An 11,517-nucleotide genomic window follows, 5' to 3' on the forward strand; every position below is an offset into this window, starting at 1 on the left:
CACAGGCCTATTTTTCTACTGACCATTGAAGCTCTTTTCTATAAAACATTATGGCATTTTAAAAAGTTTATTTATTACTTCCCTGAGAGAGAAAAAAAGAGAGCAAGAGAAAAGCACCTCCAGTAGGGTCTTCACACTATAGTCCACACTCAGCTCACAGCTTCATCCACTGTCTCTCAGTACGTGAGCACACAGCATGGAGAGAGAGACCTTTACTGCTGCACCGCTGTGGTATTTACGATAGGCGATTATTCATCAGAGACTGTCAAAGAGAGACTTCAATGCAGGAGACAAGACACATTAGCTTTGTGCTCAGATGGATGTTGCAGTCTTTTTTTTTTTCCCCCTAATACAAATTATTTTGGGGTCATCTAGTTATGTGGTGGGTAAGGCAGCTGAATCCCACTTGGCTGGATCCCACAAACACAATTTCAGTTCTGGAATGCCTACTCAAGAAACATGCTGACCATGCCTGGGTGCATGCTAAAAATCCCAAAAGGAGAAATGGAGAAGGGATGCAGTGTGACCATCCTCTATGGGGTGCTTTCTTACCTTCTTTCTTTCTCTATCTTTCTTTTTCTGACTCTTTCTAGTAAGTGCACATACCGTCTGGCAAAATTTTTTTAGGGATTTTTGCCTTAAGGCACATGCACTCCCCAGAGAGAGAGTGGAGTGGGAAAGAGATATTATCCCCCAGGAGGGATGGCCACACAGCAATCCCTTCTCCTCCATTATCGTCCAGGGATCTTGGGCACACACATACATGTATCCAGCGTGATTTTCAAACCACCGTGTCCAGGACTGAAACCATGATCAGTGAAGTGGAAGTCCAGCCACATAACTGCTATGCCATCTACTGCCCCCCCAGCACATTCGACAGGCAAAACAGAACAAAACAAAACAAAAAAAGAGAAAAGAAGAAAAAGAAAATAAAAGGAAAAAAAAAAAGGAAGAAAAAGTAAAGAAATTATTTAACAAGACAGCTCTATAATGTGTTCTTCCCTCATGAATGTTGAGTAAGTTCTGAAAAGATTTTTTTGTTTGTTTTTTGGAGAGGTTTTTGCTATAGAGCGTGTGCGCTCGCCAGAAAGACAGAGAAAGATAGAAAGACAAAAAGTGAGAAATTACCCCCCAGGGGGATGGCCACAGCAAAATTCCATCTCCTTCATTCTCCTCTCGGAATTTGGGCATGCATGCACACGTGCCCAGTGTGAGTTTAAGCCACTGGGTTCAGGACTCGAACTGCAGTTGACTACATGGGAGTTCAGAGACACAGCCATTACACTAACTGCTGGTCCCCTGAAAAGATATTTTATGGGATTTCTCAAGTCAGGATTTCTTTTTGTGAGTTAGAGGAATACAATTTCTTGGTCCTCCTTTTCCAGCCATCATTCATAAGTTTACATGTCATCTTATAAAATGAAAATCACCACCTACTCTTCTGAAATTTGAGAATGAGCAACAAAGCCATTATTTATTTCACATCAAAGTTTTTATTGTGAAGAATAAAACTTGGATTTGTTAATGTCCTGTTTCTGCAGACTCATAGAATAACACATGTGATGCTTAAAATAGCTTATGAGTGACATAGTAAAATATATTACTCTGCTAAAGAACAGAAATTATAATTAGTAGCTGCTGGCAAGATGTTACTCATAAAAGTGCCTATAATAGAATTTTATAAATATCAAATTGATGTTTCTTATTTTTAATCACTGCATATGAGGTATTTGGAATATATCAGCTTTTATCATTTATAGTCATGAGTTATTTAAAATGTAACATGTAAGATGATGCTCTGCTTGCCAATATTGCAAAAGTTAACATCAAGTGTATTTTTTACTTGCAACCTGAGGTAAGCCTAGCTAAGCATGGTAACTTAATTTTGAAATAAATAACCTCCAGCTGGTGAAACCTGAAGTCTAAAGTTTTATCCTACTTTGGTACTGATCTGCAGAGACACGATCAAGATTTTTTTTTTAATAGCCAAGTACCAGCAAAGATCTTATTGCAATTATGTAGAATCTTTTATCACTAGAACACTATTGTACACTTATAATCAAAGATGATTACCAGCGGCAGGTATTACTTTCTGTGGGGGCAGAAACAAACTAATAGAATATGATTATTGCTATAAAGAAAATAAGACTATCTATCCTAAAAGATGATGAGAAAATATCACTTGACCTCCAGGTGCTATTTATTGATCTATGACTTGTGATAGATACTTTTTGGACTTTTGATTATCCCAGTCCTCTGAATGTCATCCTCTATCCATGCCTACTTAGTCCCCAAGTAAATTTCTATTCAAAGGCCAATACATCTGCTGTGGTTTTTTTTTTGTTTTTTTTTTTTGTTTGTTTTGTTTTGTTTTGTTTTTAATAGGACACATGCAATCACCAGAAAGACAGAAAGACAAAAAGTGACAAATCACTCCCCGAGGGAATAGCCATGCCACAATCCCTTCTCTTCCAGTCTCCTCTTGGGATCTTGGGCATGCACACACATGCACCTGGCGTGAGTTTAAGCCACCAGGTCCTGGATTCAAACCGTGGTTGACTACATGGGAGTCCAGTGATGTAGCCATTATGCCATCTGCTGGTCCCACCTGCTGTAGTTTTTAAAACTCTTAAATCTGGGACCAACAGGTGGCATGGTGGTTAAGGAGCTAGATTCCTACCCAGTCAACCTTGGTTTGATTCACAGACCCAGCAGCTCAAAAATGACAACAAATAAAAAGATAAATAAATAAACATATGTCAAAAAGAAACAAAAGGAAATACTAAGAACAATGAATTTTTAGCTCTGATTTATGTTCAGATCCAAGTGCTAGGCAGCCTATGAAACTATTCCTTTCACCTTGTCTGCTTTGTTAGTAAAAGATGCTTGTTTCTTATTGTCAGACTTCTTAGCACCAGTCCAAGCTAACAAGGTATAGAAGAGCAACTATCGCTGTGATTCCTGATACTTTTTCTAGTTATTAGGGATCAGTCTCAGTGGTTTGACTATCACTTTGAAAAAACTGTTAGCAGATTTTGAGTTGTACAGTTGAATTGTCAAATAGACACGGTGATCACAACACTCACCTTCATTTTCAGACTAGCTTTACTTTAAGAATGAACTCAATTCCACTTTGATTAAGATTTTTCATTCTGGTTAGGCCCAGGAAGTTTATTGACCTTGAAGATCAATAGAACCACATAATCTTAAAGTTGGAAAAAGTCTTTTAAGTAAAATAGTGTAGCTTTTACTTTTTCGGTGGCATCCCTGAAACAGTATGCTGATGAAAAAAAATAATAAAATAAAAAAGAAAAATTGTTATGAAGTGACTCCACAAAGTTTGAATCCTTGCTTGCCACAACAAGTTCATGTGACATTAGATTAGCTAAAATCATTCTTTTTTTTTTTCTTAATTTGCCAGAGAGTGCATGTACTCTTCAGAGAGAAGAGACCCAGGCAGAGAGAGAGAGAAAGCACTCCCCAGGGGGATGGTCACATCATAGTCCCTTCTTCTTGGTTCTCCTCTCAGGATTTGGGGGAAGCATGTACACATACTCCATGTGTTTTCAAGGGCCCCAGATCCAGGACTTAAACAGTGCAGTCAGTCATGTGGGATCCAACTATATTAACCACTACTCCACCAACTGGCCCAGATCACCACAACATTCTAAACTGGATTTCATCGTGTGGAACAGGAATAAAATACTGCGTACATGTATATGCAGCATCTAATCATAATGTTGGGTGGTCAGAAAAGTCATGATACATTTTTGCATAGAAAAAAAAATACATCATGACTTTTCCAGCATACTAATAGATCCTCAATAGATTCTAGCTATTATTGTCATCACTGTTATTATGCAGCCGTTGTTTCCAAAGGCAGGGTGTTTTATGTAGTTCATTAGTTTCTGATGAAATATTTTCTCTAACTTGGGCTGAGTTCTGGTTGTCTTTAATTATCTCTAATTCTAAGCTCAAGTTACTGAAAACCACATTTATGACCATGGTATGTTTCTCTTTTTTTCTAAGTTCTTCACATGCATTATTTATAGATTCATAAACATCCTGATTGTGACTGTTTTTCACATCTGCAAAATGAGGGCATTAATAATACCTACCTCGTAAATTTCTGTGAACTTTAGATCAGATGATGGCAAAACACGACACATTGCTTGCTGTGTGGTGAATATTGTGTAGGTAAAAGCTATTACTTTGTTATTATTTATAGTACTTATGAAGTTTCCATTTGTTTTACAGAAAGCTACACCATCCTTGAGTCATATTGAATTTGGTTTTTTATGTGTAATATATATATAGGATTTTGCTTAATCTAAATATTTTATGTGTGCACACACACACACACACACACACACATATATATGTATGTATATATATCACAACTTGGTACAAGAAAAAATTCATTAATCTTACCTTAGCCTACAAAGTACCTCTCCCTTTATTAAAAAAAATAAATCTAATGGCCAAAATAAGCCTTTTTAATGAGCCAGAAATTTTTGTTTAAGGGATCAGCAGTTAGCGTAATGGCTGTGTCTCTGGACTCCCATGTAGTTGACCACGGTTCAAGTCCTGGACCCAGTGGCTTAAAACTCATGCCGAGCACATGTGCGTGTGTGCCCAAGACCCCGAGAGGAGCATGGAGGAGAAGGGATTGCGGCGTGACCATCCCCCCTGGGGGGTGATTTCTCACTTTCTGTCTCTATGTCTCTGTCTGTCTCTGTCTTTCTGGAGAGTGTACGTACCCTATAGCTAAAAACCTCTCCAAAAATAAAAAAAAAAAGAAAGAAACTTTTTTAACCTCTCCAAAAATAAAAAAAAAGAAAGAAACTTTTTAAAAGATATTTATTTACAAATAAAATAGAATAACAATCCATTTTAATAAATCCTAAAGATATGCTAATCTAAGAGTTTCTTCTTGAATGGGACAAGGGAAAAAAAGGAATATAAAATCCAGATCCAGGGAACTATCAATGACATTCATCTAGAAGAGTTCATTTAAAATATACACATTTATATAATGTTATCTCTGGTCAAAAATGTGTATTTACATATTTTATACCTGTTTGATTAGAGCAGGCAATTTATATATCTTTACCTAAAATTGGTTAATAAGAATGGCCTTTTCAAAAATACTCGTTCTCTTTTCAGCTTCAGCTTCTCTGGTTTGGATGCAGTGTTTGAATTTTTTGTGACAATAAGCTAGTAGTTATTATGCATGGGGGACTCTGGTAGAAATGCAATATTTTGTACTAATTGCTAACAGAAAGATCTGTAATATTGGCTGCATGATTTGCCCCTACATGTGCCCAGCTATAATGATCTGAATTTAGTACTGCATTTGTTAATATTAGATACAAATTTATCCTGACACTTTTATAGGCAAAGCCTCGGAAACATTTAGTCATGTAAAATATAATCATAGTTGTGAAATATTTGTTTTTGCTCCTATGCATTTTAGGCAGGATCTCACTTTATAATCTTATCTGCATTTCTGAATTAGGAGAATGGTTTGGAAAGGTTCTTTGGGGTCTTGATTATAACATAGATGTTAATTTATACCACAGCATTAGCAAAGAACGGCTGTTTAGGCAATGTGAATGCTGTATGTCTCTGTGTATGCTTAGATCTTCCCTATTACAGTGAATTAAATTTGGTTTAATTTGCATTCCATTTCCAGTGTTTGTTGCTAGACATATCAGACATTTTTTGAGGGCAAATAAGAGTAGCTGGTGGTGTAAGTAAATTATTTGTATCAGAGTAAAACAGCAAAGCATTATGTAAAAGGCACCTTACCCCGTGTGTTTACCTTATAACTGCATGGTCTAGGCTTGTAGAGAAGCTTTGAAAAAATCCCCATGGCTGTCAGAGTCATAAGTCTTTCTGACCCATTCAGACAGATGTTAGTATATTATTTGGAGCATACTATAAAACTTACCTTTCACGTATGGAAATGTGCTTGTACTTTGTTACCCAAAAATCAAATACAGAAGCCGTAAGACATGGGATAATAATAAACCTTTGGGCATAGAGACATAAAATGGAATATATGAGTCTTTGAAAGAGCAATTAAATACATTTTTATTTCAACAACTGAAGATGAGAAACCAAAACAGATGGGCAGGGGGTAGAATAAATGAGAGGAAAATCAGTATTCATCATGCCTCTTGGCATTCTAGCTCACCAATTTACTCTGTAGTGTATTACAGTAAATCGGATCTCACTCTGCATTCCAGTCCTTGGTTTATTCTTACATGAAGTAAAAACTGAGAAAACTGTAGAGACTTTCCCTGGAAATTTCTGGAAACAGCCAGTAAGCAGCCTCTAGTTAGGCCATTATCAACAAGCTGATTTAATTCCATCTTGGAAAGAGGTAGAGTATAGCTTAGAAGTAAATTAGAGCAAAGGCTAGAAAAGATTCTTAAACAATACACATCACTAAAAAGTATGATGAGACATTCCGTTACCAAGTATCTTTCCAGATCTTGAAGGTGAAAAAAGACCACATTGCTTGCTTATGTCCTGGGAACATCTGCAAAAATACATCTTCATTATAAAACAGAGAAAGTTTTAAAACAGCTCTCAACTTGAATTCAGTGGGAAAGTAACATTTTTTTTATCATTCTTACTAAAGTTAAGAATTATTACTGTGTGTGTGTGTGTGTGTGTGTGTGTGTGTAAGTTTATTTTTTATTTCTTCATGATTGAGAAATCCAGATAGTTAGAGAGAAAGGGAGACAGCAGTCCCAAGTCTGGATACCACAGTCCACTCCCAGCTTGGGTCAGCCCAGGTTCAGGAACACATTTATGCCTGGAATATTCAGGAAGGTCTCCAGGCATGAACTCAAAACCCTTTCATGTGGTTTGGCCTCACAGAGCATCATGTCATACCACTATACCATTGGCCCCTGTTTGTTTTTAACCTATGAATTATAATTTAAAGTTTTCTGGTTTGAAATAGCATTCTAATCACACTTAGAAACATATCAGTTATGTGTTGCTGCCATTCCAAAATGCAGTGGCTTGAAACAATAGCTCTATATAACCTATAGGTGCGCAGTTAGGACTTGCCCCAGTAAGACAGTTTTTTGTTGTCATGCCTGAGGAGCCCAGATGGCCTCATTCGCATATCAGGGCCTCCACTAGTAGCAGATGGGGCCTGCCCTTCACTCTTCCTCAAGTGGCCTGGTTTTCTCAAGGAGGTTAGTCTGAGAGTGATCTCAATACAGAGTGCAAAAGCAGAAACTGCAAAACTCCTTTAGGCTGACTCTCAGATGTCATGAGGTGTCCCTCTGCCACAGTCTGTTGGACAGAGTTTGTTACAAAGCCAGCTTGGATTCAAGGAGATGGGAAAGAGGTTAAACCTCTTTATAGGAGGAATAGCAAAGAAGTGGCATTTTTTTTTTCTTTTTTAAGATTTTTGCCAAAGGGTGCATGTACTCAAGGGAGAGGGACAGAAAGAAACAGAGAAAAGAGGGGAAATTAGAAATGATCCCCTGGGAGATGGCCATGCCACAACCCCTTCTCCTCTTAGAATTTTGGTCACGCACACACATGTGCCCAACATGTTTTTTCAAACTGCCTGGCCCAGGATTTGAAGTAGGGAATCCACCATGTGGGATCCATACTTAAACTGCATGCCACTAGCTGGCCCCATAATTCCCATTTGTAACCCACTCCTGAAATAAACCTTGATTTGAAGAGCAACTATGTTGCTTCTTTCCTGATAATGTTTTATACCTGTTTTCTTCCCTTAATCTCTCCCTTTGATATATCCTTCCTGAGTCAAAACTGAATTACCCTAGGATCAGCAGATGGCATGTCATGGTTATGTCACTGGACTCCTACATAACCAATTGTGGTTCAAGTCCCCATACCTGGCGGCTTAAAACTCACACTGGGTGCTCATACATGTGTGCCCAAGATCCCAAGAGGAAAACGGACAAGGGATTGTGGCATGGCCTTTTTTTCCATGGTGATTTCTCACTATCTGTTTCTCTGTCTCTCTCTTAAAAAAAAAAAATGAATTACCTCATGTGGGCATTGTAACAGTTATCTTCTTGACTTCAGACTGCCTCTGCCTCTCTAAACACTGACAATTTTCTTTTTCTCTCAAATCACTGTTTTTATTCAGTTCTCCTGTTCCTTTCAGTACAGTTTGCTCTTCCTATCAAACATCTTGTTCTCACGTTCAGAAGCTTTTTATTTGGTCAGTTGCCCCCTTTTCTCCCTCCCTCCTTCTGACATATTGCCTCCCTGATTTTTTTCAACATTTCTGATATTTATGTACATGTCATTCTCAAATATTAACTCATGTCATCAGCTTAGTATAAAATATTTTTTGTTCTTTTACAAAGAACTAGTACAGGAATATTTACTGAATATTTCCTATATGCAAGACATTTTCCAAGGCACTGTGACCAAAGGTATTAAAGCTCCCTTCTTAATAAGGAAAAAACAATACACAAATAAGCAAAGCAATAAGAAAGCCCCTACAGACATGTATGTCAAAATCAGAAGCCAGGAGCCAGGTGGAGGTGCAGTAGTAACACCCCTGAACTCACATGGGAAGGTCTTGGGTGCACCTGTACCCTAGGGCCTCTCTGAGCACCCTGAGCATGCTCATGTGCCCATCATCCAGGTAGATCCCATGTGAAGACCTTATTGAGGGCAACTGTCCCTCTATTCCTGTCTGTGTCTGTTTCTAGGGTGATGTTAATATGATCCAGTTCTCCTCATGGTGTGGTACACAGACCATCAGTATCCCTAACATCTGGGAAATTGATAGGAAAGCAGGTGCTTGATCAGAAAATCAGAAAGCAGATGATTATACCACGTGAAATTAGGAACACTGGAGGTATGGCCCATCCCTCTGGATTTCAGGAAGAACTTCAGGTGATTCTGAGGCCCACTAAAGTTTGAGAAACAGACTTGGAATGTTTGTGTTTAGACATTCAGTTTGACACTGAATTATATTTCTTACAGTTGTTGTATGTAGACAGACTTGTGGGAGCTTGCACTGAACCAGGGTGTGAAGCCACAAAGCTCTCTTCTTTCACTGTTAGGATGTCGGGAAAGTCATGATGCATTGTACTTTTCTGTTTTTCTATGTAAAAAGCAGCCCTGACTTTCCTGACAATCCAATAGTTCCCATGCAATGCAAATAATCTTTCATTCTGTAGAGATACAGCTCTCGTTCCAGCCTTCCCATCCCCTCTCCAAAACCGTTTTATTCACTCACCTTGCAGTGCAGCAGGAGCTGGCAAAGCCCCTGCAGATGATGTTCTGTAGTTGCAGGTGTCACCTGCAAGGAGCTGATTTATTAAAAGCCCTGCTGGGGCAGTTTAATCCCTGTGAAGGGATATTGTAACTCACCTCTAACTGCTGTCCTATCAAAAAATCACCCTCTATACTCCTTGTCTTTGTTTACAAGCTTCAGTTAATGGTTTTCTCTCCATTAAGCAGCTCAGGGGAGTGCTATTTAGAGAACTAATTGAATTCTTGCCAGGTTGGGGCATGATCTAAAGCTGCTCCAAATCTAGGTATTTTCCTCCTTTCTATTATGTATAGTTTTATTACCTCTGTCTACAGAATATAAGAGAAATTGTAATAGTGTACATGAATGCATATCATAAATATGGCAATGAGTGCTCTTTGGCATAAAGATTTACCTCATTAGTCTGCAACGCAAAAACGAAAAACAAAACAAATATTTGTGGGTTTTGGGGGATTTTTTTACAGTGACTTGAAAAAAGAATTATTTATTTAATTTATTATTATTATTATTATTATTATTATTATTTTAATTTGGTATAGAACACATGCACTTTCCAGAGAGAGACTGAGAGAGAGAAAGAAGGAAAGTAAGCCGCGAAGTCTGGGACACAAATTGCACTTGGCCATAAGGGAGTCCAGTGCTTTAACCACCATGTCACCTGCTGGGCACAATTTTTATTTTATAATTTGTTATTTATACTCAATCACTGTACGTCTCTATGACACACAATATGTTTTCAAGGAATGCATGCAGTACATGACAATTAAACCAAGGATTTTACCATATACATCATTTTCAAGAGAGAATTTTACAATCTTGTATGTATTAGGAGTTTTTCTCCGAGTCGCTCCCACCACCTCCTACCTACTCCTCTCACGTACGGTTTCTGGTATCCACGTTTGTCCTTCCTCTCATGGCATCTTCCTCTCTTCCCCTCTCTGCTGTGTAGTGGAGACATTCAGTATGTATTGAGTAGGGAAGGTGTACAGAAGATAATGCTAAGTGAAAGAAGTCAGACTATGAAAGACAAACATTGAAATATGCATATTTGTTAAATCCTCCAAAAGAATCCCACAAGGGAATTTCAAACAGGTTCATGGGGAGGAGCTCATAGGTGGTGTGGTGGTTAAGGGAGCTGGATTCCCACATGCCCAACTGCAGTTCAAGTCCTGGACCTTGTGGCTTGCTTTCTCACTTTCTCTCTCTCTCTCTTTTAGTCTGTCCCCCTCTGGTCAAATTAAAATAAATAAATAAATAAACTTAAATAAATCATTTATTATTATTATTATTATTTTTAAAAAAGGGTTCATGGAAAATGGAATCAAAGTATGATACTGCTTTGGTGAAAAAACATTTTTCTTTTTTGGAGAGGTTTTTGCTATAGGGCGCGTGCACTCACCAGAAAGACAGAGAGAGACAGAGAGATAGAAAGTGAGAAATCACCCCCCAGGGGGGGATGGCCACACCACAATACCTTCTCCTCCTTTCTCCTCTCGGGATCTTGGGCATGCACGCACACGTGCCTGATGTGAGTTTAAGCCACTGGGTCTGGTACTCGAACTGCAGTCGACTACATGAGAGTCCAGCAACATAGCCGTTACACTAACTGCTGGTCCCTGAAAAAACATTTTGAAATCCATGTATTGTTTTTTAATTATCTGCCTTTTCCATGAATTTTTGAGGATCCTTTGTGTGCTAATTTTAGAATGGTGTGCACACTGTTTATGAGATTAATTTGATGAAGAAACAATAGTTCATTTTTCTCTCTACCAACTATACCACCAGCCCTGCTCTACCACCACCAAATTTGAAACACTCTGGTCAATGAAAACAGTATAGACAGAATATTAACACTCTTGACAATTTAAAAACTATAACTTTTCTGGTTCCTTTATCAATTATCTAATTACCAAAATAGGGATCTGTGGTATCTCATCTAGTTGTAAGTGATAATGTGTTGAAGGACTAACGAGGAAGAGTCAGCAAATAGTTAAATACCACCCTAAGGAAAAAATACTAATTAAAATACTAATTATAAAATGAAAAGTTACTTCCTTTGATTTTTTTTTTTTTTTAAATAATTCTACTCAGGGGCCAGCAGGTGGCATGGAAATCCCAATTAAGGGCACTGAAATCCCACATGACAGACTGTGGTTGAAGTCCAGGACCTGGTGGTTTGCTTTCTCACTTTCTCTCTCTCTCTCTCTCTCTCTCTCTCTCTCTCT

General features: G+C 38.1%; 1 protein-coding gene across 1 annotated transcript in view; it reads left to right on the forward strand.

The window, feature by feature from the left end:
• The window catches only part of LAMA2 (laminin subunit alpha 2), a 509,250-nt gene that overhangs the window by 343,801 nt on the left and 153,932 nt on the right, over positions 1-11,517 (forward strand). The window lies entirely within an intron of this gene.

Source organism: Tupaia chinensis, unplaced genomic scaffold (genome assembly GCF_000334495.1).
Source record: "Tupaia chinensis unplaced genomic scaffold, TupChi_1.0 Scaffold000117_2, whole genome shotgun sequence".
Classification (NCBI taxonomy): domain Eukaryota; kingdom Metazoa; phylum Chordata; class Mammalia; order Scandentia; family Tupaiidae; genus Tupaia; species Tupaia belangeri.